General features: G+C 50.5%; 2 non-coding genes and 1 pseudogene across 2 annotated transcripts; 1 reads left to right on the top strand and 2 right to left on the bottom strand.

The window, feature by feature from the left end:
- The window catches only part of LOC120381878, a 261,017-nt pseudogene that overhangs the window by 109,806 nt on the left and 126,215 nt on the right, over positions 1-24,996 (top strand).
- On the bottom strand, positions 16,101-16,172 carry TRNAC-GCA. The gene has a single exon. It is a non-coding gene; the product is annotated as a tRNA-Cys (tRNA).
- Positions 22,911-22,984, bottom strand: TRNAT-AGU. Its single transcript has one exon. It is a non-coding gene; the product is annotated as a tRNA-Thr (tRNA).

Here is a 24,996-nt window from a genome sequence, read left to right on the forward strand (position 1 = left end):
AGTACAGTTATCGAACAAGCAAAAAATTTATTTCACAACGGAGAGAGATTTAAACACACAAACGTGAGTGATGGAAACCAACTGTTACCAACTAAACAAAGGCAGAAAGTGATAGAATAGAAAGGCCAGCACAAAAAACAGAGAGAGGAACAATAAGATACTAAAAGGACAATGGTTGGAACTCTCCATTTCTCTCAGTCTTTGGAGTGGTGGGTAGTAGAGCTGTAGCAACAGTTGAGGAACCAGGGTAAATTAAATCTAAGGTTTGAGCTGCTAGTGAAGCATTTTCCACACTCACGGCATTCCTAGGGGCTCTCTCCTCCGTGGATTGTTTGATGCCTAATAAGGTGCGAACTGCGATTGAAGGTTTTCCCACACTCAGTGCATTCATAGGGCCTGTCCCCTGTGTGGATTCTCTGATGTACAGAAAGGGCTGCGCTGTGAGAGAAGGTTTTTCCACGCTCACTGCATGTATTTTTTCTCTTTCGCCTGAGGATTTCCTGCTGTGTTGTGGTTTCCATGAGGATCTTCTGAGTTCCCCAGGAAGAAATAAATTTATCCACTTTCTTCCCTGGCTGGTTTTCTTGATCTGTTTTTGGTCTGTTCTAATCTCCCAGGATTTTCCCTGCTCATGACTCCTGGACACATTCCTTTTCGATCTTTGCGATAATGCTCTGTTTTTACCCACTGGCTCAACATTTTCAGGCTGAGAATTCTGCTCCTCTTTCTCACATGCCATTGCATCACCTGCTGTGACAGAGACAGAAACCTCAAACAGGGATGGAAAGGGGAAGACCAAACAAAAACAATTGCTGAAGACAGGTCAAATAAAAATCAGGAGCTGAACTCCCCCAAACTCTTCCCCCAAATAGGAGAGAGGAGGGGGATGAATTCAGCCTTCACATCCCATCCAAATACGCAGGGGGAAGGGAGGAAGCTACTGCCTGGTGTCTGCTAGGATCTATAGGAAGCCATGAACTATATTTACCCTGAGGGTATGACCCCTGCAAGGGACAATAATGAACTGAGAGACCTCCCCAAGGGCTTTGTTGGGCATCCCAGATGTTTCCTTCAGGCACTTACAGATTCTGAGGTGGTTTAATGTTTCCTCACCTGTGCAGGGAGATCTCAGGATCTCTCTTTCCTCTGAACCCTGGAGGTCTGGGACCCATGGCTCTTCCCCTTGTTCCAGCTGGGAGATCACATCATGCTGGAAAACTAGAAACCCTGCTCAGATGAAAGAAAACAAAGGAGTTCAGTTGATTTCATAAGACTTGGTCATAAAAAAAACATTCTATTCATTTAACTTCAGAGCTTAGTGTGACCTGGTGGGCCAGGGGCAGTTCTCACTGAAAATGCCAAGATCAGGGCAGGCTGAAAAAGGGAGAGCAGATGCTCCCAAAACTGCTGGTTAACACTGAAGTTAAACTCACCGACCAGTCACCAACTGTGCTTCTGATCCCCGACACGGGTAATCGAGAAGCTGAAAAAAGAAATCACACGGTCCCCTTTATTGCATCCCTGTTCTCTGACTCCCAATCAGCAACTAGGTCCAGTACAGTGAGAGGTTATTTAAAAACTCTGCTCACATAAACAAAGTGTTCCTCTGACCCCAAAGAGTCACCCACATCACCAGGTCAGTATAGGTTTGGATATTACCCAAAATTCCATCCTTCCAGCCAATCCTTTAGCATCTAAACTAAAGGTTTAAATGAAAGAAAGACAGAAAGAAGTTAAATGGGAAAGCAGTCAGATACATTCCAAAATGGATATATCAGGTTCTTAGCAGTATTGGTGAGTTGCTGGCTTGAAAGTCCGTCTGGAACACATCCATAGCTTGGATGGGTCATTCAGTCCTTTGTTCCAGGGTTCAGTTTGTAGAGAAGTTGCTCCAGAGGTAGGAAGGGGGATTGAAGACAAATGGAGATGATGCAGCTGCCCTTTATATTCCTTTTGCCATGTGGCCTGTACTTTCTGTGTCCCAAACACAAGCTTCACAGCATGTGGCATAGAAAAGCCTTGGAGTTCTCATTACACAGGCATACCCCGGCATGTCTTGCTGACTCAATAGGTGTATCCCCTTGGTCCTTTCCATGGGCTCATTGTACAGATGATGGCCCTCAATGGGCCATCAAACAGGCTACGCAGTGTTGATGCCAATATGTATGGGAGTGTCACCCAGAAACACTGCACAAGTCTGGAAATACAGATATACCCTACATATCTATAACTCACAATACAAAGGTGATACAAATGTAGAAACAAAATGATCATACTTGGCAAATCATAACATTTTCACTGACACCTTACATGGCATATCTAGCACAATTCATTGCAATTTTATCAGATTATATTATTATTTTATTATTAATACCAAAGTGTCTCACAATTCCATACAGTGTCACACTTGGTAAACCAGTGAATTCCCAGGACCAGTTCCTCAGGGCCTTGAAGATGCCGAACACTGTGCTTATAAGAGATTGAAATACCCACATATCTGCTGGGAACACACACACAGACACTGTGTCAGTCTACACCCAGTGTTCACTCTTCTAGAAAATTATGATCAATTTTGTACACAGTATGGCTTGTGAGGTATCATTTGAAAACGCATAATCTACTGAATATTATCCTCCTGTTAAAATGTGTAGTAACACTGTATGTAAAGTTATGAGATTTTACAGTATGAGATTACTGAAATGTTACAATTCTGGGGAATACCCACAGAGCAGTTCCTCAGAGACAGCAAGGCAAACAGCTGGTCAAACAGCCATTCTCCTGTGGGGGGGAAGGTGTGAAGAAGACATTTACATTCCATCACAGGGACCTCTTGAAGCTGTTGTGGAAAACGACCACACGACTGATTTTGAATCAGCTCAGCCTGAGGCTCTTTCTTAGTTAAAGTGCAGTGCAGGGGCGACAGCTATTGGAATACTGTCCCCTGAGCTAAAAATCACACAAGCCTTTTAAAGCTTAAAACCCCAAACAACGACACATATGTTGCACGTTAATTACCTTATTTGGAATATATTGCAAAATATGATGCAAGCAATGTTGGAAATAGTTAAGAAAGGGATAGATACGACAGAATATATCATATATCATATTTGTAAAAACAGCAAATAAATCCATGATAGACCCTCATCTTGAATACTGCATGAAGATGTTGTCGCCCCCATCTCAAAAAAAGATATATTGGAATTGGAAAAGGTTCAGAAAAGAGCAACAAAAATGATTAGGATATGGAACAGTTTTGCCAGACCTAACCCCAGTTTCACTTGAGCAAACAGGAGCTATTTGACACTGTGTGATACGGCTCCTGTGCTCTGTTCCCAAAGTGTTCTGCAGCAGGAGGGTCTCTGGTAGTGTGTGTGTCACTGGCATATTGGGGTGATGTTGAAACAGGACAGAGTAGAGGTGGCATCATGGGGCTGGCGTGAACCTTTTCTCTTCATTTTCCCCTTCCAAGATCCGAGGGGACAGGAACCCTTACCCAGCGAGGTCACCGCCTCATAGTTCTGCTGCATGACATCCCAGTAGAGGGCTCTCTGAGTGGGGTCCAGCAGAGCCCACTCTTCCCTGGTGAAATGCACAGCCACCTCCTCGAAGGTCACCGGCTCCTGAAAGAGCAAGAGTCCAACACTCAGGACCTGTTTCCCCACTCACAGCCCCACTATTTGTGGCAGAGAGGAGCCAATCAAATGGAAGCTCTGGGTGGATCCCACTCAACAGAGTCCAACCCCCACCCCGCTCAGCGTATCCAGCAAATACCAGGGTGAGGGGACGAAGCGAGAGCCCCTTGTCTCTCCCAGCGGATCCATCACACACCTACTAGCCACCGACTGATACAGGAGATGGAGCCCCTAGCAGGGTCCAGGGAGAGCTCCCTGGTAGGAAGCCCAATAGCCTCCTCCTTGTGAGGAGCGGGATATGAAGGGAGAGGCAGCTCCAATAAGCCTGACTCATGGGTGCCCCCTTCATATCTCACAGCAGCCGCTGGTTAGTGAGCTCAGGCTCCAGCACTGGTAGTCTGGTCAGTTTGACTAGCTCCATGTAGGTGGGCTATTTTCTTTCTTCACAAATTAGGGCATTTCCACCTCCGAACCTCCTGTGTCTGTTCCTAGAATCTAGGCCACTTATTAAATAACTCCCAGCAGGTTTGCCACACCCTGGCCTCCTCCTTTCCCCACCCTGTGCATTTCCTGCCCCGCTCCAACCTCCAAACCAGACTGTGCAAATCTTCCCATCTCCGGTGTATTTGCTCTCCCTCTCCTCCAGCAGGAACCCACCAGCAACCCCCTGATGATCTCTACCTGAGTTGGCTCCACTGCAGCCATTTCTCTTCCCTGTCCCACGCCAGGCTGGGATGAGCTGGAGCAAAACATGGACGCCATTCTGCAGCCTGTCTGGGGGAGAAGGGCAGTTGTGGACGTCTCACAACCAGTTTTAGTCAATTTCACATCAGAATTCCCAGGCCCTTTCCCTGCACACAGACATCCTAGATTCTGCCATGCTGGGAAATGCTCAATCTGTTTATTACCACGTAGTCCTGGCCCCTCCTGCCAGGCTAAGCCCACAGAGACATTTTTAACCTCCCTTCTCCATCCACTCACCTCATAACAAAGTCTATGAACACAAGGCTAGAAAAGAGCAGAACCAAAGGAGTCACTGTGGGGGATTCCCTCGGACACTGACCCCAGGGCAGCCACATTCCGGCAGGGGGAATATGGAGTCAGGAACTGGCTTTTCCTCTGTCTGATCCTTGTTTTGTTCACTGGAAAGTGGTTCTGCCCAGGGATGCAGCAATACATGTGTCTGGGTGGAAATATCTCCCCCCTCATTTCTCCCACTGCCCCTTTCAGTCTCTCCTTCCCCTGTCCTCTCTCCCTGCCCCTCTGGCTGGGAAAGTCCCATTCCTGGGGGCTTTGCTCTCCCATGGCTGGATTTTCTCCTGGCAATTGCTAATGGGAGGAGAAATGAGGAGGGGCGCTTTTTGCAGAGTCACTTTCTTGCCAGTCCCCAGCACTTTCCCTGAGGTCTTTCAGTTACCTGGAGACTCTGGCTCAGAATTTAGTATTAACAGGGCCTAGGGCTGCCCTAGGGGGCTAGGACCAGCTGGAGAAAGTCATCCCCTGGGCCGGGCAGAGAAGCAGCTTTAATTCAGGTCACTTCCCAGCACAGAACCCCACTGGGGGAGCAGCAGCTGCTAAGCCTGGTCTCCCCGATCACAACAGAGGCTGCAGCGTCTGACCCAGGAAGCTGAACCCCAGTATCCTGAGCAGAGAGGTTACAGAGCGTTTGAGCAGCTTCCCTCCTTTAGCTCTCTGGGGAGAGCAGCTAATGAGAGCCCCTCCTCACAGGGAGAACTGCTGATCTCATTTGCCCCACTGTCCATCCAGAGTCACTCCTTGTTTTTCCATACAGTGACTCTGGATTAACATTGGTCTCAATGAAACCAGAGTTCAGAAAGAATGAGTCCAGAATGCTGTGGAAGAGACGATCGTGTGGCAGTGCTGACCCCCCTCCCAACTCCCTCACCCCCAGATATAGGACAAGGATGGTGGGGATGGCGGGGGGGCATTTTCCCAACAGAACCGGAAGTTCCTGCAGTTTTCAAGATGGGAGGAAAGCAAAATCTGTGATTTCACCTCACAGTGTTTGATTAGTGGCTAGAAAGTTATCACAGTGACTGGGCCTGGCCAGGGAATGCCAGGCAGTGCTTGGAGCCAGGATTCTGGCATAAGCTAATCACGAAGAAGAAGAGGGGTCAGGAGCAGCCCCCAGAGCCCCAGCCAGCCCCCCCCCCAGATACTCCCTGGGACCCAGCCCCCAGAGTCCCTGGCCAGGGACCTCAGATACCCCTCAGAGCCCCACCGGCCAGAGAACCCCCACCAGATCGTCATTGACCGGGTGGGACTCCCAAAGGGGTCCCCCCCCCAAGAGACCCCAACCGCCAGAGACCCCCAAAGGGACCCCACTGGGAACTCAGTCCTCACTGCCTGCCTAGGATCCCCCCCCCCCGCCCTCCAGCAGGATCTGCTCTGCCCTTTGCCTGGCACCCCCTCCTCCCCCCTGCGGGATCCCCTGATGCTTTACAGGGGCACCCCCTGGCCTAGCGCCGGGGATTCTCCCACACACACTCTGTGCACTGGGCACGGCAGCGATCCCAGGAGTCTGCGGGAGAAGCCCAGACAGAGCCCCTGGCACAGCCCCAGGCTCCCTCTAACCCCCTGTCCCGCCTCCCCAAGAGACGCCCACCCCGGCTGTTCTGCAGCCAACAGGCCCCCAGCGATACCCACCTCCAGGACCCACAGCCTCAGGGCTGGGCACATCACACCCACCCCCTGAAACCCCAAATCTCCAGAACCCACCAACCTCACTAGGGTACCCCCTGCCCAGCCACCCAGAGGCCTCCCCCCACCACAATCCCCCTTCAGCTGCTATCTCCCCACACAGCCCCACCCCCACCCACCAACACAGTTACCACACAGTGCCGGAGAACTGGCTAGAAAGTGACCACCCCCCCCACCTGGCCAGTCCCACAGGCAGAGGGAGCCCTGGGGGATGTCTCTTGAACTGGAGTATGGAAGGCCTGGAGGGACAAAATAGGTAAGAAATGTCCATGCCTGTCACTAGCAAATAATGGCCACCATGGATCCACCCCAGAGGTGGCTACATCTTAGCAGTGTGGGAATCAACCCCTCACAGAGGCCATTTGCCATGGGGCTTGGGATACTTCTCAACTCACACTGCACTCAGAGTGACCTCCTCATCCCGTGCCAGCTGGAGAAAAGAAAAGGGTCCAGACAACTCTCCCGTTACCAGCTGGGGACCACTGATCCCCAAACAGGGGGAGGCCTCTGGCTTTGATGGGTATTAAATATGTGGCTGTTCTCTTTCTTCGGCAAACATTTTAACAGAGGTAAAGGAGGGACCAAATGATTCACAAAGGAGTCGGGAAAGATGATCTCTGGGCAATTTCACCCCCTGCGACCTCCAGGATGGAGAAGAACTCAGGGCAACAGGTTCCCTCGAAGGAAGAAGTTGCTGGGATTTAGAAACACGGGAACAGCCCCAAACCCGAGAGGATTTTTAATTGACGTTTGATAATGACATAGAAAGAGGCAAAACCTGAGCTTTGAGACCAACGTTCAGAAATGAAAGAGAAAGGGTGGAAATCTGAGAGATTTTGGATCCATTTTGGAAATTATAGAGAGGAAAGTGGAAAATCAGAGGGATTTTATATCAGTTGTTGATAGGAGACAAAATCTGAGTGTTTCACATCAATATTTGATAAATGAATAAAGAGGAAATGGGCAACATTTGCAAACATTTTATATCCAGGTTCAAGAATCTGAGAAAAGGTGTAAATCTGAGATTTTCTTGGTATTTTATAATTAGAGAGACAAGGGGAAATCTCAGGGCATATTCAATTAGAAATAGACAACTAGAGAGCAGTGGGGCAAACGTTTCGTGTATTTTATATGAAGCTTTGAGATTTGCAAAGAAAATGTGTCAAACTGCGTATTTGATAACATGAGAGGAAAACACCAAGATCTGAGAGGATTTTATATTGTTGTTAATGAACTAGTGGAAAAGCAGGACTGTTGGACTGGATTTTATATGACTGTCCAATACATAAACACAAAGTAATGGTTCCCCCCACCCCCACCATTGCCATGGGCAGCAGGGAGCCCTTTGAGGAGCTGATTAAAAGGGAGGGGGAGGGGGAGCTGGAAGGTCCCTGGATGAGGGAAAGGGGCAGCAGTGGGGGGTGGGCGGTTGACTGGCAACTGATGGTTGGGGGTAACTGTGTTGGTAGTTAGGGAGCAACAACTGGGATTGGGAAATGGGGGTCTGGGCAGTCCCCATGGGGGACACGTGCGCCTCCCTTCCCCTCCCTCCCCACGCCCTGGCAGAGACCCGGCATCTCCTAGAAGATCAGGGCTGGAAGGGACCTCAGGAGGTGTCTAGTCCAACCCCCTGCTCAAAGCAGGGCCAATCCCCAACTAAATCCCCAAATGGCCCCCGCAAGGAGTCAGCTCCCAGCCCTGGGTTTAGCAGGCCAGTGCTCCAACCACTGAGCCATCCCACCCCCACTCCAGGGGCAGCCATGTGCTGGGGAATGACTCAGGGCAACAATTTCCCACCTACACAAGGACAAATCGCTGCAGATAAAATGGGTGGGAAAATGCCCCTCACTAGAGATGATTTTAACTTGACGTTTGAGACTCATGGGGAGAAGGGGGGAAATCGGGGGGGACGGGAGAGCTGATCATTGGAGGGGAAAGGGGGGAATTGCCCCAGATTTTATAGCCCCGTGTGAGACACTGAGAGAGAAAAGGGGCAGAACTAGAGAGAATTTGTATCGGGGTGAGAGGCAAGTGGCACAAACAGGGACAGGATCCAATTAACTCACCTCCCCCCTTCGCCCGCCCGCCAGTCCCCCCCCCGGGAATTTCCTGGCTGCCCAGAGACAGTTCAACCCCCCGCACCGCGTCCCACTGACCTTCCCCCTCCTACAACTCCAGCTTCTCCTCCCTGCCTGACACCCCCATCTCCCCCCCACACCACATGGGACCCCCCCGCCAGGCCCCAGTCTCTGCCCCCCAAATCCCACTGGGGCTGAGGCAGCTCTGAGGCTTCTCCCAGGTTCCCCGGGGCAGAGTCACTTTCCTGCCCAGCCCCAGTGCCCCCGGGTCTCTCACTCCCGGGGCTCCGTGGGAGGCTGGACACCAGGGATGCAGGACGGCAGGAATGGGGTGACAGGCCTCCTGTTCCTCAGTCTCACGGCGGGACCCAGGGGGCTCGTCACTGTCCGGCTCAGGAGCACTGGGAAGACCCGACCGTGGAGGGGCCGTCGCTGGGGGGGGACGGCCCCGCGCAGGCGCTGAGCACGTCCTTATATCACTTCTGTGGCGGGAAAAGTGCTGAGGAGATGGAACGCTGAGGGCTGGTTTTGGCGGGAAAAAACGGTTTGGACTGGTTTGAGCCTGTCCCCTGATGGTAAACAAGTCCTCTCAGAGATGGAGTCCAGGGGTCAATAGTTCATATGCTCCAGATTGGATCTTATTTTAAAGCCAGTGATTTACTTCATAAACATCTTATTAACCAACTAATTGAACCTATTGAACAGTTTATACTTCTTACACCTAACAATGAGATAACATAAGAACATAAGAACATAAGAAAGGCCGTACCGGGTCAGACCAAAGGTCCATCTAGCCCAGTATCTGTCTACCGACAGTGGCCAATGCCAGGTGCCCCTGAGGGAGTGAACCTAACAGGCAATGATCAAATGATCTCTCTCCTGCCATCCATCTCCATCCTCTGACGAACAGAGGCTAGGGACACCATTCTTACCCATCCTGGCTAATAGCCATTTATGGACGTAGCCACCATGAATTTATCCAGTCCCCTTTAATGCAGTGTTAGAGTCCTAGCCTTCACCACCTCCTCAGGTAAGGAGTTCCACAAGTTGACTGTGCGCTGCGTGAAGAAGAACTTCCTTTTATTTGTTTTAAACCTGCTGCCTACTAATTTCATTTGGTGACCCCTAGTTCTTGTATTATGTGAATAAGTAAATAACTTTTCCTTATCCACTTTCTCAACATCACTCATGATTTTATATACCTCTATCATGTCCCCCCTTAGTCTTCTCTTTTCCAAACTGAAGAGTCCTAGTCTCTTTAATCTTTCCTCATATGGGACCTTCTCTAAACCCCTAATCATTTTAGTTGCTCTTTCTGAACCTTTTCTAGTGCTAGAATATCTTTTTGAGGTGAGGAGACCACATCTGTACACAGTATTCGAGATGCGGGCGTACCATGGATTTATATAAGGGCAATAATATATTCTCAGTCTTATTCTCTATCCCTTTTAATGATTCCTAACATCCTGTTTGCTTTTTGACCGCCTCTGCACACTGCGTGGACATCTTCAGAGAACTATCCACGATAACTCCAAGATCTTTTTCCTGACTCGTTGTAGCTAAATTAGCCCCCATCATGTTGTATGTATAGTTGGGGTTATTTTTTCCAATGTGCATTACTTTACATTTATCCACATTAAATTTCATTTGCCATTTTGTTGCCCAATCACTTAGTTTTGTGAGATCTTTTTGAAGTTCTTCACAATCTGCTTTGGTCTTAACTATCTTGAGTAGTTTAGTATCATCTGCAAACTTTGCCACCTCACTGTTTACCCTTTCTCCAGATCATTTATCATTTCATCCAGATAAAAAAACAACAACACAGACAAGCCTTATCGGTAACAGCTAATGTCCTAACTGGGAAATCAGCAGCGGTTTGTAGTGGGGGGAGCGCACAGTCTGAATGTGTATGACCCAACCCCAGCCCCCAGCCCCACATAGCAGTGGGGCTTGGCACTCTCTGTGCATTGGTGTGGTGGCTGAGTGGTTCACCAAGCAGTGACAATCCAAGGAGGTTCCCTGAGTCAGTCTCACTCCTGAGGAGATTCTGCACCAAAAAAATTCTGTGCACAATATTTTAAAATTCTGCAAATTTTATTTGTCAATAAATAAATGTGGAGGCTCCAGTATTGCAGGGGGGAGCACAGGCTGCTGGATGCACGGAGGTGGGAGATCACCCTGCAGCCCCCACTCTCCTCCAGTGAAACAGACTTGGTGGTGGGGCTGCACCTCTCTGCTGCCTACTTTAGGAGCCCCAAAAAGACTCCCCAGAACTGCTGATGAGGGGCACATGTGCCTTCCCTTTGCTTCCCCATCAGGAAGTCAGAAAGCCTGAGCAGCTGGCCCCGGGCGGTTTGAAAGGGCCCGGGGGCTCCTGCCACCACTACCGGCAGCACAGCGGGACTAAAGTGGATTCCTGCCCACTCTCGCTCCACACGGCGCACCACTCCCAGAAGCATCTGGCACATCCCTGTAGCTCCCGTGGCGAGCGTCTCTCGCACGCTGCCCCCACCCCAAGTGCTAACTCTGCCATTGGAACTGCGGCAATGGGAGCTGCAGGGGTGGTGCCAGCGGGCAGTGGTGCCAGAAGACCCATGCCCCCCGGGCCTCCTCCATGTAGGAGTTGCTGCCAGATGGGGGTGTGGGTCACTTTCGGGAGCTGCCCAAGATAGGTGCCACACCCTAACCCTCTGCCACAGCCCAGATCCCACACCCCGCCCACACCCAAAGTCCCTCCCAGAGCCCACCACTGCCCCCCAACTCCCTGCCCCAGCCCAGAGCCCACATCCAAACTCCCTCCCAGGGTCCACCCCACCTGCACCCCAACCCCCTGCCCATCCCAGAGCCTGCACCTCATGTACCCAAACTCCCTCCCACAGCTTTGCGGGGGTGGGCGAGGAAGGACAGGCAGGACTTGGACCAGTTCTGGGCATCACCAAAAGTTATATAAACCTGGTGACGCTGAGCTGGAGCCCTAGTCACTGCACATCTCTCTCCTTACACAGGGGGACTCCGTGGGACAGGGCGCTGCTGGGGGTTTATTCCTTCCTTTAATGGCTGTGGAAGGGGGAACAGGGAGAGATTTTGCTCCTCTGCTCTCTGCGGAACTCGTGCAGGCAGCGGGATTATTTCCAGGGCTGTAACAAAACACAAGCTAGCAGAGGGGGGGAAGGGATTTCCTGCAGGATCTATTCCCAGTGCAGCTCCCAAGCTGTGCCCTGGCGAGCTGTGCCCAGGGGATTTAGATGCTTTATGTAAGGGGACTGTTGCCCCCTTACTAACATTCAGTGGGGTGTTTGGTTGCTAGCTCCCAGCACTAAAAAGGGAGGGGTCGATGGGAAATCAGGAGCCTGAGACTGACAGTCCCCAGGAACAATGTGGAGAGACCAATGCTCCAGGTCAGCCTGATTGACAGGGCAGGCAGGCTATTCAAGGAGTCAGGAGGCCAGGGGGGTCCCGTCCTCCCTGTGAGCTGGAATTGTCTGAGTCACATGGAGTGGGGCCGAGCTAAGGAGAGAGCAGGGGACCCAAGCTGAGCTGATGGTAGCAGAGCTGCAGCCCCAAAGCCAGAGCACAGCCCAGAGAGAGCAGCCCTGCCCTGGGAGCAGAGCTGTAACAACTGGAGCCAGAGAGGCCAGACAAGCAGCCCAGGGAGCTGAAGGCAGAGCAGCAGCAGCAGCCGTGCTGAGGCAGAGTGGAGCTGGAGCAGTCCGGAGCTGGGGAGAGCGAGGGGGACCCTGGGCAGTGGGCCCAGCACAGGGAGACGCCTCAGCCAAGAGGCCCTGCAGGCCAGACTTGGAGGGGGATCGTAACCCTGACAGGGCGGGGGTGATGCTGGGGAGAAGGGTCCTGCCACCTAGAGCCTGAGAGTGTGTGGCCACCGCCAGAGCAAGTGTCCAACCTGCAGCGTCCCTGCAGCACAGCCAGGGCCTGAGGAGCAGCCTGGGACCTACAAGGAACAGACTGTGAAGTGCCCTGATGTCCAGAGACACTTTTTGTGATGGTCCCTGCCACAGAGCGGGGTGATGTGTTTTCCTTTAACCTTTCCCATTTTTTCTTATTTTTTAAATGTTATTGTTAATTAAATAACTTGTATTTGCTTTAAATTGTATGATGTGATCAGTGGGTCAGGGAGGTGCGCAGTGCAAAGAGAGGGACACCCTAGCCCCTGTCCTGGGTGACCACAGCAGGGTTGGGGGGGTCGAGTCCCCCAGGAATCCTGGGCCCAGCCTTGTTGGGGTTACGAGGACTCTGCCAGACAGGAGAGTGGAAGGGGAGTCCTCAAGGGCAGGGAGGCCTCTGGGTAAAGGAAGTGGGAGCGAGGACTCAGATCCTTTTGCCAGCCCACTTCACCGGGGTAGTGCAGAAGCCAGGAAAGTTCCCCACAATAGCAGGACCATTCCCCCCACTTACATCTAGATACAGTACCAGGCACGTAGAAGGATTTCCCCTTCTGAGTCATGGAAGCAGAAATTGACTTTTCCTTTCCAAATTTAGCTAATGTTCAGAAAGAGAATCTAGCACCTGCCTTCCAGATTTGAACACCTCAAAATTCAGGAGTGCTCAAGCTCAATTTGGGCAGCTGTTACTTCATTTCTCCCAAATCAAAAATACTGATCCACTGTCATTTGCTGTAGAAAAAGTAGGATAAAATTGAGCAAGAAATGCTTCCAGGGTTATTAGGACTGGAATTGCTATTTTCAACAGCCATTGCCATTTTTTTCTAGTTTTGTTTGTTTGAAAGGAAAACAGTGATATTGCACTGGCAAATTCCCTATAGAAATGAAGAATAATAAAGGCACCTCAACTGTTCCTCATTTATGGAGGACAGTCTTATAATATGCATCCAGGTATCCTCCAATCACACAAGCTGAAAATTGTTCCATTTTACTGCAGTTCTGTAACCATATGGGAACCAATCCTGTCTGTGTTCTGTGCACATCCAAAATTCCTGCTGAATGATCCGTCCTGGGAGCGAGTTACCAGTGACCCAGGGCTGGGGTGGAAGGAGGGTGCAGGTGGGGGGGAGCACCCAGGCCTGGGGCGGCAGGGGCTGTGTGGGTTGGGGAGCATTGGTGGGGGGGAAGGGGAGAGCCCAGATCTGGGTCAGCACAGGATGTGGGGGGGGGAGCCCAGGGCTGGAATGGCAGGGGGTGTGGGTTGCGGGGAAGAGCCCAGGGGTGGGGTGGCAGGGGGATGCAGGTGTGGGGAGGCCCAGAGCTGCGGCGTCAGCGGGTGCAGGTTGGGGGAGCCCAGGGCTCGGGCAGCAGGAGGGTGTGAGGGGGAGCCCAGGGCTGGGATGGGGGCAGCGAAAATATTTTTTGCTTGGAACGGCAAAAAACCTAGAGCCGGCCCTGCCTCCACGCACCGTGAGGTAGGTATGAGCGGATCATTATTATCCCTACTTGAAAGAGGGAGAAGCTGAGGCTGAGAAAGGAGAATTGACTTGTCTTAGGTCACACACCCAGCCAGTGGCAGAGTTGGGAATAGGACCCAAGAGCCCTGATTTTCAAACTAACCATCGGATCTTGAATTTCAGACACTGACTGACCTGAGTAAAGTGCTCTCAGATGAGCTCCAGACCAACAACAGTGCACAGTAATTATTCAGCAAGTATTTGAGGAGAACTGCAATGTTAGAGAGAATCATGAACTGCTCAGAGACCATTAATGCAGAGAAGCAGCAAAATTCATCAAACATAGAACCGGTTCTGACTTATTTCCTTGGTCTTAAAAGAGAACAACAAGGATCTGAGTCTCCTCCCTGTCAATAACCCCCTGCTCAGCCAATCAGGGTAGAGACTGAGAACGGGAGGCTGAGGGTTCTCACCAGAGAGCCCAAAGGATGGCCCAGGTCATTGGTGGGGATCACTGCCTGAGCACTATTTCAGCCCCACATTTTTGGGTGGACCTCCCACAGTGAGAGCTGAAGAGCACTCCCCCGCAACACACATACACACACACACACACACACACCCCTCTCCTGCTGTTGGGAGGGGAGCAGGAGAAAGGACAAAAGAAGCAAAAGACAAAGAGAAAAGAGGGAGGGAGGGAGGCGAAGGTGAAACAAAAAGAACAAACCCCAATGTCCCCAGTGATTCTAAGGGACAAAATCCCAGGTGCGCAATAAAATTCTGCCTCCTTAAGCTCGAGTTTTCCATGCTCAGAATTCAACTGTCACCAGATGGATCAGACTGAACAGGTTTCAAACCTCGAGGAGGCTCTTACCTTCTAAACAGGGACGGCTGTTTTCTAGTAAAATCACTAAAAGGGAAGGAGAAAACTCGAAAGAGGTTCCTCCTGGCGCTCACGTCCGTGAACCCGAATACTCTCTCAATCCTCAAAGAGAGGCCTGGAGAAGGAGACTTGCTGAAGCAAAGCCACAGGGGTCTCTGAGGTTCCCCTGGCCCCTCGCCCCTGTCCTGCCTGGCTGATGTCAGCATCTCTCTGTGAGGTCACCACCTCCCCACCACCTCTGACCAATAGGCTGAGGTCCTGCCAAAGGCCTTTGTGATGTCACTGCCACACCCCTCCCTTGCTGTGCCAATGTCCTGCCCCTGGCCAGGCACTTTGGAGGTTTGAGCTACTCCCTGAGGATCACCCCACTCAAGGAGCGTTCGTTCTAGGCAGCAAGCCGGCTAGACAGGAAAACATCAGACGCTGCTCCCAATGCTACACTCGGTTTTTCAGAAATTAGTCGACTTTATGGCCAGAAGAGACCATTAGAGCATCTAATCTGACCCCCTGCATATCACAGGCCTCCTGTAGGACACAATAGCTACTTTTGAGGCAAACACATTCTAGAAAGGCATCTAGTCTTCATTAAATGACATCAGGAGATGGAGAATCCACCACTTTCCTTGGTAGCTTGTTCTTGTGGTGAATCATCCTCGCTGTTTGAATTTTTGTGCCTTAGTTGTAATATGAATTTGTCTTTCTTCACCTTCCAGCCATTGGGTCTTCTTATGCCTTTCTTTGCTAGATTAAAGAGCCCTTAAATACCCAATCTTTTCTCTCCATTAAGGCATTTCAATTAAGTGACCTTTCAATCTTCTTTTGATAAGCTAAACAGGTTGAGCTCTTTCATTAGCTCACTAGAAGGTATTTTTCTCCAGCCCTCAGAACATTAGGTGGCTCTTTGCTGCCCCAGCTCCAATTTCACAACATCTTTTTCAAATGAGGACACCAAAACTGGAGGCAGTATTCCAGTATCAGACTCACTGATGCTGTGTCATCTCCTGTGATGTTATTGACATAATCTGTAACTGTATAGATCACCATTGCGACCACTGTTCTATATTTGCAGCCAATATTACACAGAAGTGGTCGTGTAAGGGGTCTATGGAGAGGTTCTGATTGGCTGAATATAATGATGCTATCTCTAGATATGTATCTTTTTTTGTAGTTAACATTATGAATATTGGCTCTATGCTACTGTATTTCAAACTTGTGCTCTGCTTCAGGGAATGATACCTTTTGTTTAATTGATGAAAACATAAACTAGACACTTAGAGGATTGGAACTGATTTCAGCTGATGGACAGGTTAGCTAGGTTTTTATGCATTTGGACAGCAAAATGTTGAGTGTTCACATTCATTTCAAGCATCCTCGTATGGTGGAGCTCCTGAACATAATGGAGAATGGAAATGAAAATTTTTTTCTTTTTTTTAAGAGGGTACCTGGGTTTGAACAAAGGACCACTTGATCTGCAATCAAACACTCTACCACTGAGCTATACCCCCATTACAACAGGAATGTGGAATCGCGGTCTCCAGGACTTTGAAGGACAGACCCTGCTTCATCGAGCTCCTTTGCCATTCCCAGACCACAGGTGGTTTTAAAAATGGGGTTTGATTAAACTTCTTAAATGTGGTAAACACCACAGCTTGCACACCCACTGATATAGCTTCTCCCCATGACAGAGCTGCCACCTCCTGGGGAAGTGGATTGACTACACCAACAGGAAAACTCTCTCCCCTCAGCATGGAGCAGTGGTTCTCAAGCTATGGGTCAGGACCACAAAGTGGGTCGTGACCCTGTTTTAATGGGGTCACCAGGGCTGGCATTAGACTTGTTGGGTCCTGGGGCTGAAGCCAAAAGTCTGAGGCCCCCCCACCCAGGGCTGAATCCCTCAGGCTTTGCCCTCCCCCCCACAAGTGGAGGGGCTTGGTACCTCTTTCCAGGGCTACATATTAAGTTATTTTTGCAGAAGGAGGTTGCAGTGAAAGGACGTTTGATAAACCCTGGCACAGAGCATCTCCATTACTGAGCTGCAGCAGCATAGACTCACTGTTTGAAACATTGACCTGGCCTTAGCCTCTGAATATGTCTAGGCTTGGCTCCCTGTGGCACTGTTGTGATCAGATCCTGAAAGTGCAGCCATGGAGACACCACACACCAGCCTTGCCTAGCTGGCAAGGATCAGACCTTCACAGAAAGACACCCATGGTTTTCTAGCCCAGCTACCTAAGGCCTCAGCCACAACCAGTTAACACAGGGGCCTTTCTACACTCTGGTTCTGTTCTCACTGAAGGGTCATTACAAATTGCTCAGACCAGCTTCCCCAGCACACTCACTGCTGTGCAATTCTGTAAGCATGGCCATGGCTGAACAGCAAGAATTCCTGCCCATTTCCCTACTGGCTGGAGCATGGCTAGAGTGTGTTTGTGGTTAATGATGTTGCTGTAGATTGTTCATTCCCTGCCTTGGCAATTCAGACAGTCCCTTTTCCCATTGTATTGCCAGCACCTCTGGGAGTCCAATAACAGAGGCAGGTTTTCCCTGGGCACTGAGATTTTTGAGAGCGTTGGTGGCTCCTTTCTTTCCTCACCCTGGAGTAAACTCAGCTTTTTATTCCATCCTTGATGACTCATGGAATAACAACTGCAGCATGAAGAGGAGAGTGAATATCTCATTGCCAGGGGGAAGGTGGACGCATTCCCTCTGTCTGACCATTGCCAGTGCAGGAGAGAAGGTTTCAGTGGAATCAAATGCCCTGGCTCAGACAATAGACACAGGGAGGTTTTGCTGTTCATGGATCTGTGCAAAGGAAATTGTGTGTGTGTGTGAAAATGAGGAGGGATATGAAATGCCCACGTGGTGGTGCCTAAGGCAAAAGGGAACCCTAGAGGATTAGAACAGGATAAGTTCTCAAGCAACACGTTTCTTACTTTGCCCATCTGTTAGTTTTGATGATTATCGATGGAAAGATTTTGCCATTGGGTCATGTGTTTACACAGAAATTGACATTTACCAACAAATACATAATTCTTCCAAGCCTGCCTAGTCTGCTGGTGGTGAGTTTAGAGGGACACACTCAATCTTCCCATCCCCCATGCCAGGCCTGTGCTCTCCAGAATGTCAACTTCCCACAGAGCTGGGATCCTTCCCTCATCTCCCCCCAGACCATTGCCCCACCCCACTTCTGGGGTCCCCTTCCAACACTGTCCAACTCCCTGCTGGCAGGATCCCTTCCCATTCCTTTCATTTCCTGCCTCCTCTGAGCAAAAGCTCTGCATTGTTCCCACACTGGGAATTAAACCCAGGCTGCCTGGGTGAAAAACCAGGGATCCAAATCACAAGACCATATGGGACTTGTATAGTCAATAGCACATCTACACATTCACAACCAATAATTCAAAGTAGCCATTCAAAAAACCTTCAAAAACAGACTTCAAAGAGAAATTGCAGAGTTACAATTGATTTGCAAACTTAACACCATTAATTTGAGCTTGAATAAGGACTGGGAGTAGCTGGCTCACGACAAAAGCAATTTTCCCTCTCTTGGTATTGACACCTCCCCATCAATTATGGGGAGAGGACCACATCCACCCTGACTGAATTAGCCTTCAACACTGGTTCTCCCTTTGTACGGTAACTCCCGTCACTTCATGTTCCAATCTATATTTATGCCTCTATCTGCAATTTTCACTCCATGCATCTGAAGAAGTGGGCTTTTTACCCACGAACGCTTATGCCCAAATAAATCTGTTAGTCCTTAAGGTGCCACCGGACTCCTCATTGCTTTTAATTCTAAGCTGACCTTAACCCTTTCAGTACCCTTACAAACTCAGATGCTTCTCACCACAGGCTGGCTGGTGGCTTTTCAGCCAGGCTCTCCCCTTTCATCAGCGCTTCAGTTGCTTGGTGTGGGGGTGTCTGTAGATGTAGGTGACAGAGAGAGATAAAGCCTGGCAAATGTCTCTCCTTTTATCATGTCCTTTCTTCCCTCATGGCTTTGCCCCCCCCCCTTCAGAGTCAGGTGAGCATCACTGCGTCTCTCCAAGCAAGTCTGAGCAATTCCCCTGGGGTGTCCTCATGCAGGTGAGTCATTGCATTGTAGCTCCCTTGCTGGGCAATGGCTGTCGATGGGTTGTTTGACACCATGTCCGAGTGTTGGTTACTTTCCTTGCTGTTGCCACAGGGGAGCTAATATTTGGCTGACTCCCCTACCTTACAGCACAGTGACAACCACACTGCACAATTCTCATAACTTCATATGCATGAATGATCTACATCTATGGGTAGAGAAATGACTTTCAGACGATCATATCCTTTCCCCGATACCTTACAAGTCATGCTCTATATGTAAGATCACGATTATATGAAAATGAGGATTATGGGGGTTACAGCCGCTCCCCCAAAGGTATAGAATGTGTCACTGAGATTCTATTTTCCTTTGTTCTGTAACAGCATTACAGAGATCCAATGACTGACCAATGTCATTTCCAAGTGCTAAAATAGCAAGCGATGTCTGTCTCTCATTGGCCATCAGTGACTGAAGATGTGGTTTAATGAGCCGGAGCTTCAAGGCAAGAGTGGCTCTGTCCACTGCCTTCCGTTGCGCTGCTGGGCCCCAAGTCCCTGGTGGCCAATATGTGACGCTGGGAGAAGAGAGTGGGGTGGCAAGTGGCGGCAGGACTTTTGCCACCAGGGTCTAGCTGCCCAACTTCCTCCTTGTACTGCTGGCCCCCCGTCGCCTTCAGGTAACCCAGGAACTAAGGCAGGAATAGGGTGAGGAAGCAAGGAAGGCAAAAGTGAATCTTGTGTTCATGGGCCGCTCGCAATGACGTCCTTTTTCTGTGCCACAGCTGACAACAACATCCCAGACAGAAAAGCAGGAGGCCAAAAAGAAACCGAGCAGCTGCTGAAGTAGTTCAGTTGGGAGCGTGCTAGACTAACAGGCTCTTCTGTCCCCCTTTGTGCACGGGTGAGATGTTTTCTGAAAGTGCAGCAGGGCCTTTAACTGCCACGAGTCCCTCATTTCAGGCTATGCAGCAGGAAAAGGCAGCATGGGCTTCTGCACCGAGTTGGCCCACCTGACCTTTCATTCTTCTCTTGCTCTTTGTCAGCAAGGGGAAGAAAAAGAAGCTCTCCCTCAAGCTGGAGTCACAAGGGCGACGTAAGAACGACTTCCTGAGCCCCGGCTCCAGTCCTCTGCTCTGCCAGCTGACCTATTGAAGGGCTGCCACCACTTTCTCCAGGTTTGTCCATCGGTCTGTGCCAGGGTGAGCAAGAACCAAGCAGATGGAGTTTCTGTAGTGTAGTGGTTATTGCATTTGCCTAACATGCAAAAAGTCCCTGGTTCAGAAACATGCTGGCTTCCTTTTCCCAGATTCCCCTTGCTGTTCAGGAAGACCTCCTCCTTCTCCTATTGGCCTGTCCCTGGGATAACTCCAACCCCCGCATGACAGAGGGTGCTGACAGCAGTGGAGAAAGCACCTTGGCGTCAGGCTGGAGAACCTAGAGGAGTGCGGCGTGTCACCTTTTGGAGGCTTGTGGCTTGGCCGCCTCTGCCCTGGGAGGTTGGCCGGTGGAGGCCGGCTCTTCCTGCTGGCCTCCTCTGCGTGACTTGCCAAAGGAGGAAGTGAGGCAGGAATGGGGCAAAAGAGGAAAGTCGAGCTGAGGAAGGCAGGACAGAAGCTAAGTGCCTTAGTGCGGCTAAGTGGGGTTAGTAGAGCATCACCATTCGTTCTGCAAACCCATGGAGGTGCGGTTGGCTGCTGGGAGGCAGAATCCTGTGCCTGCCTGTTGGCATCCCAGGGATGGCTCCTTGCAGCCCAGGAGAAGCGGGGTTCTAGGGGGATGGAAAAGCAGCAATGGCGAGGCTGAGTGGGCTCCTTTCTGGCCGAGATGGTGGGTCTGGGAGTTGCCTGTAAGCCATAAGTGGACTTGGTGGAGTGAAAACCGCTGCTCCATTCTGGCTGACCTGGGGGAGCCATTGATGACATGGGAGTGGGGGCAGGGCGCTGGCTGTGAGCAAATGGGATCCAGGAAGCCCCAGCCTGCCCCTGCAGGGGCTGAGTCGTCGTCTTCTCTCCTGCCATGGGGAGCCTGGCCTAGAGCCTGCCCAGCATGTGCTGCAGCTCGAGCATGAAGCCTTCCTGTGTGGCCTGTGCTGGAGCTGACCCTGGACCCCTCTGGGGCACTGTTGGGGGAAATCCCGACTGCAAATAATTCTGGCCACAAGATCAACCCATTGGGTCGAATGGGGCAAGCTGGAGACCTGGTGCCTTAATCTGTGGGGCCAGCAGGTCAAGCCATTTTCCTGCATGTGGGGGAGGCATCCGCTGTGGTTCGCCCTTCCTGCTCCCTGCGCTGCTGCACCCTAAAATCCCTGTCGTCCGGCAAGATGGGCTGGGAGCCTGGAGAGAGGAGGCAAAGGGGTGACCCGAGCCCCCTCGGCCACTGCTCCTGCCCCAGGCAGCCCACAGAGACCTGATGCCTCCCCAAGTGACACACAGAGATGTGCCAGCAGCGCTAAGGCGGCTCCCTGCCCACTCTGCCCCCTCCCTCCCTGCCACACTGCTCCTGGAAGTGGCTGGCATATCCCTGCAGCCCTGAGTGCAAACGCCACAGCTGACCTGCCCCCGTATCCCACTGCCTAGGAGCCACTGCCGGAGGGGAGTGTGTGCCAGTCACTTTGGGAGCTGTGCTGCCCGAGGTAAGCACCCCTACCCCTGCCCCAGCACAGAGGCTCTCTGTGTCTTGAACAAGCACTTTCAAGGATTGGCCAAGAACTTCTGCTCTGTTTCTGCGAAAGAGACACAAAAAAGGGAGCCCAACGGACAAGTTTAGTTTGCAAGCACAAACTGGCAGGGCCAAGCCTGGATCTCTCAGTTACTCAGAAGGCTCTTCAGCCAGCTCTTCCCAAAGGCCAGTCTCTAGCGGCTTTTGTGACATGATGTACTTCAAAATAGCTCCCTGTAGCTCATGTAGTCATCATTCCTATATGGCTGTGATATGTCCTACCAACCATTCCATGCAAGTTATCATATGAAAAGTCATGATCCGCTGAAATCGGTTATTCTGTCCAAATATGTATAGCATGAGGGTGTGTGAAGTTATGCATTTTGCTGTATGGTTGTTACTGAAATAGGCTATAATTTTGCTAGTGACCCCTGCCGAGGAGGGTGTTCAACAGCCATGAATCAGCAGAGGAATTGTAATTAAGGGATTTCCAATTCAGTGACAGATGCCCAAACACAACACTGTGGGGACCGCTCAAGTCTATAACTCAGTTGCACAAGACCACACCAGGAGGATTCCCCAACCTAGTGACTCAGCAGAGCCCACCCGGACACGTCTGGGCAAGTGTCTTCTAGACACTTGAACGAAGGATATAAAATAGGAGACTGTGGCATCATGTTTTTGCCTTTCTCCTCCCCCACCTATGCTGGAAGCAGCAGGAATCCTGAGAAAATGAAGCTCATCTGAGGACAGTAATCCAGGTTTTAGGGGGAATTCTATGTATTAAGGAGGGTAACATCCAGTAGGATGAGAAAATTGCTTGACCTAACTACTGCCTAGTGTAATAAGGTGTAAAGTTTAGATTTTGCTGTGGTCGTACAGTGCTTAGTGCTCTGCGTTCTGGCCTCAAGAGCCATGGATGCAAGTGGAGTTACGATGACCTTTTCCTTGTCTCCACATTTCTTATGTGCCTCCTTCTGACACTTGTCAGAAAAAACAACTGGTTTCTTTTGCAAGCATTTGCATTGCAAGGCAGAGGCAGTCTTCTCTGTTTCCGCAAAAGATTCACCAAAAGGTGGGAAGAGCAGACATATTTGTTAAGGCACTACTGGGAGCTGCATCCCTAACTCCACTTTCCCTGGCAGGTGAGTCACCCAGCTTAGCCACGGTGCGACTCTCTGGGACTTTTCTCCCAACCGCTCCATTTTTCATCAATGACAATCAAAAGGAAGGTGACATGACATCTGTGTGTGAACATCTCCAGGGAATCACAAGGATGTGTGGCGCAGGCTCTCGTGTTGCAGCAATTGCAGTCGAAGCAACCGCCATGCCAATGCCAGTCATAGCAGTGTTTTCATCAACTCCAGATTTGTGATTTGATTGTTTCCAATGCTTCTCTCCAAAGAAGCCTTTTCCTTAGCAAGCAATGACTTGGATACCAAGGGAGGCCTCTTCTGTTTCCTAGGAAGACGCAGGAAAATGTGAGCAGAGGAGACAAAAGCCATACACCAAGGCACCACTGGGAGTTGAACCCAGGATCTCCTGTTTACTAGACAGGTGCTTTACCCAGCTAAGCCATGGTACCTGCCTGAAGAAAGTATTTGCAACTGTTTCATTTGATGGTTCAAGTCAACACCTGCAAATTTGAAAGTACAGACGTTCCCCATTTCCCTCAAGACTTGCAGACCTTGAGGTGTCTGGCTCTCTGTGCACAGAAAGCCACAGCTGAGTAGACAGAGGGCTTCTAAGATGTGCCTCTCCCACCAGTCACTGTGATCAGATAATGGTTAGTGATCTGTGTTTCAGTCGCAGCAACCTCGGCTCAGTTCTGAGTCATGGTAACCTTTCCTTCAGCTCCAGACTTCTCATTTGCCACTTTCCATGTGTGGTGGGCTGTCTGCCTGAAACAAGCAGGAGAAAGATTAAGGCAGCCTTGAAGAGGCTGTGCAGAACCCAGCCTATCAAGAAAGGGCTTATTGGGAGAGCCAATCAGGAGAAGGCTTGCTGGAGCAGCCCATATATAAAGAGCTGCTCAGCACAGCAAGAGTTAGTCAGTCCTTGGAGAGTGAGGAGGGAGGGTTGGCTGCTATGAAGGAAGGCAGGAGCAGGAGCAGGAGCAGGAGCAGGAGCAGGAGCAGGAGCAGGAGCAGGAGCAGGAGCAGGAGCAGGAGCAGGAGCAGGGAGGGCACCATGATCAGAGTAATGCTGGGGTAAGGGGTACATGAGTGACCTCCTGGTTGACTATTGCCAGACTAAGGCCCTATACAAAGGTGGAGGAAGGTTCTAGGTCTGTTGGGAAATGGTCCAGGGAAACAGATGGCAGGGTTGGAGGTTCACACCTTTTGCCTCAGTAGCCACTGACACAGGTGGCTACACCCTGGACTGCAGCCGGCCACTGAGGCAAGTGTCTGGGTAGAGGACATCCCCCCCCCACCCAGCAGGGGGGAGAGAACTGAGTGGGGCACAGCCAGAGGGCTGTGTCCGTAAGAGGACACTGAAGTCCTGAGAGCAACATGGGTCCTAATGATAGAACCGATGGTGGCCAGACGCTACTAGATGAAGGCGCACCGGTGAACCAGAGCTAATTGCTAGGATGGTCAGCAGGAGGTGCAGCAGTGAGGCATGCCCCATGGCACCAAGACTTAGCCGCAAGGAAGGCTCTCTCTGTCTTGAACAAGCACTTAGAAGGATTCTGCTGACAGATCTTTTCTTTTTCTGAAAAGAGATACAAAAAAAGGAGCCAACAGACACACTAGGTTCGGCAAGGAAGAACTGCCAGGCCAAGCCAGGCTCTCCTGGTTAGTAGGAAGGTTCTTCAGCCAGCTCTTCACAAAGACCACTATCTAGAGACCTTTAAACAGTCACTGCAGATGTTCACCACAAAAGAGATGCCAAAATGGAGTTCTCCACTGCCTGCAGCCATCACGCTACCAGGAGTTCTGTGCACAGAGAGGCCCCTGCTGGTGGGAAAGGCTTTGGTAGAGACTCTTCTGACACCACCCATTCTCATATAGTGTTTAGCGCTCTGTGTTGTGGCTTCAGCATCCACAGATGCCAGTTCAATTGGGGGACATTTTTCCTGTCTCCACATTTGTCTAATGGCTCCTTTCAACACTTGTCACCAAAAAGACCTGTTTCTTTTGCAAGCGATGTACAGCTAGGCAAAGGCAGTCTTCTCCATTTCCTCAAAAGATCACCAAGCTGTGGGGAGAGGAGACGCATTCAGCCAAGCTGGATGCTGAATCTCCTCTTTATTCAGCAGGTGTCTGTGAAGGACATAAATCTCCACCGCGTAGAGGTCAAGAATAGGACTTTATTACACACAGTGCTGGCGGAGTGGGATTATTAGGCTCAGAGACACTGTTAATTAATTAATTACAATAGAATATTAATTCTATTTCCACGGGCGGGGGAAAGTGACGGGCTAGGCAGTTCTACACCCCGGGACACGTTTTGCAAGACAGGATAAGCACATTAGCCAATGATTAACAGATTAGATAATGTCTCCACCCATGGTCTCAAGTTAGCAAGTTAACATTTCATTCATACTTTGATAAAATGTTATTAGTATAAAATATATATGTTGAATTCTGATTT

The sequence above is a fragment of the Mauremys reevesii genome, linkage group 14 (genome assembly GCF_016161935.1).
Source record: "Mauremys reevesii isolate NIE-2019 linkage group 14, ASM1616193v1, whole genome shotgun sequence".
In the NCBI taxonomy this organism is placed as follows: domain Eukaryota; kingdom Metazoa; phylum Chordata; order Testudines; family Geoemydidae; genus Mauremys; species Mauremys reevesii.